Below are 2,882 nucleotides of genomic sequence, written 5' to 3'. Positions count from 1 at the left end.
TATGTGTGATTCCGCACCGATCTGTTGGCAAAATGAACAATTCTTTTAGGGCAGGTGTTAGACCCACACAATTGGTTTGTGTGGCAGTATTTTAGCTTTTAATTAAAGTCTTGTTGCAAAACCCTCAGCTCATGGCAAATGTGAACAATGTCACCCATGTTCCAACATGGGTACTAATCAAGGTACTAATTAATGGTAAATCTGTTTTCAGTGGTTGTTGGCTTACTTTCCACACCACTAAATTAATAATAAAACATTTCTGTACACATATTGTACTCCATCAAACTTTTATCAATATGTACTGTAAACTTGTGAAACTAATTACACATTCTTTAGAATGTTGGCATCTATTTACTGCTAAGTCAATTTAATTGCTTTACTAAAACAATTAAAACATTTTCTCTTTATTATACCCCTGTTGTTCTCTTTATTATATCAGTGTTGCTGCTTGGATGCATTTTGCCAAATCTATTTTTAGCTAAAAACAAATCTTTTATGTCTGTTTCTCGCTCTTGTATAAAATTCTATTAAAGATTACATAGGATTATCACAAGCATATTTTTTTTTTATAAATATAGCCTCTCTTTAATTGTGACTGCTTAAAAGACTTACCCCAAATATTAGCCGTGTGCGTTTGGTTTCACCAAGTGGTCTCTTGGCCGGGCATGTGTGGGGGTATTTATACAGGACTGGGGTGAATGAGGGCTACAGCTTATAGACCTTGGCTGCTGTCAGCATTTTGCTTTGCCACTCTTTTGTGACTAGACAGAGCTTTGTGCCTCAATTCTCAAACCTCTCTTCTCACAAAAAGCTAGCCCTAAAAACGCAACACTTTTCTAACCCAAACCATGATGTGGTTGATATATGCTGGTTTTTACCTGTTGTAGTGTATGATATAAATGTTGCCTGTCTTTATTACTGATACACTGATACATTTGTGCCCTAAAACATCTAGCCTCTTTTGGCCTGTGTAGCTTAAGACTGCAAAAGTACAGATGACTGCTCTTAGCAGTTCCCCAGATCAATGCCATGGCTGTTCAACAAATAAAGATAGAAATTAACACACACTTTTTGGATGATATGTACTAAAGTATTTTACGGTCTGTATGGACTAAGCGGATTTTGTAAAACCGTCCATCTCCAAAACATTTATAAAATCAATGCAAATGTGAGCACAGTACAGATTTAAAATGTAAACAGTAAAAAAACAGAGTTCAAATAAAATTGGATATAGGATTTAGTAAAACATTTCAGATATGCTAAACCATGAATAAAGTAATCAAGAAGAAATAAGCAGCCTTATCAGTAAAATCACTACAAAATTAATAATAGTAAATAACAATTATACTTACAATAAACAAACATACAGGAAAGATATCTTATAAGTTAGATGCTTACTTATTGTTTCATGGCAGCAACGTTATTAATAACATCAATATGTAAGATACAATAAGAGGTCTCTATGCTTGAACCCCAGTCAATTACTTTGGCCCAAATAATGAGCCTTCTTTGTATTTGATCTGAAGTTGCCATTGGTTTGGACATCTTTGCTAGTACATAATATGGTATTTAAACATGCAGTAAAACTGAGATAAACAAGCCCAGTCCCTACTAAGGGTGTACACAATAAATTACATGAGATGCTTTACATGTACCTATTAATTGTTTCAAAATAATATATAAAATACGTGACAAATAAAAAGATCATGCCTTTATGTAAACACATTTTAGAAAATATATGTATGTGTGGACACCTGATCATAAGCTTGTCAGACACTGTATTCTAAAACCATGGGCATTAATATGGAGTTGTTCCCTCCTTCTTTGTGGCTATAACAGCCTCCACTCTTCTAGGAAGGCTTTTCACTAGTGCTTGCTGCATATTGTGCCTATTTAGTCAAAACTGCATTCATAAGATCAGGCACTGATGCTGAACATGGAGGGTTGAGGAACTAATATATCAGTTATATTTGTCTACTATTTACATTTATGACAGTAAATAGGTGGTGGTTTTTAATGTATTCAAATAAAGAATTTTTTTTTTAATCTGTTCTCTCTGAATTGTAGTTTAAGTAACATCAAAGGTTTTTTTGTTTCATTGCTTGCTTTCAGTATTAAAAATATGTCATAATTATGTGGTTTAAGGTGTGACCCAACAAATCAGTAGATTAATGTTGATGGAGATTAAATGAATAAACACTTTATTTTTTACCTGCTTGCCTGTGTACAGCTGAATAATACCTGTACACCCTCCACAGTTGTCAGCACATTGCTAAAAGATTAAGGCTGTGTGTGACATACAGTATGTTTAAAGTTACTGTCTGTATGTGCATGTGTGTACATTTCTGCTGAGCAGCCACGCTGATCACAAAGAAAGCAGCCATGTCAGCTGGCTTGTGAGATAAAACACAGAATCACCACATGTTAGTTGCTCTTCTCATTGTCAGTCATTCACCTTATCTTCATCCTAACAATCTTACTTCTATACCACAGCCTTTGGGATGTGGGTCATGTGGTTGGATGTAAAAAAAAATGTGCAAAATTATTTGTATGTTGACTTTACCAGTACTGTGTGAGTTTTACAATGTACATTGTAAATTGTTTGTGTGTGCAATTTCAATTAAAAAAAAAAAAAAAGATTTCTTTGTATGTTGAATTGGCTGCCTTAAAATGTGTGAGTTAGGAATTAATTGAGTATGTAAGTTATTTAATGCATGTGTTGGTGTGTTTGTCCTGTGTTTAACCCTCAATTGCTTAGATTGTATACTGTCACAACTGTAAGTCGCTGTACCTAAAAAGGGCAGTTGTAGCCTAGTAGTTAAGGTACTGGACCAGTAATTAGAAGGTTGCCGGTTCAAGCCCCACCACTGCTAGGTTGCCAC

This window comes from Trichomycterus rosablanca, chromosome 16 (genome assembly GCF_030014385.1).
Source record: "Trichomycterus rosablanca isolate fTriRos1 chromosome 16, fTriRos1.hap1, whole genome shotgun sequence".
NCBI lineage: Eukaryota > Metazoa > Chordata > Actinopteri > Siluriformes > Trichomycteridae > Trichomycterus > Trichomycterus rosablanca.
The sequence above is the reverse complement of the archived record's forward strand: the minus strand, read 5'-3'. Positions refer to the sequence as shown.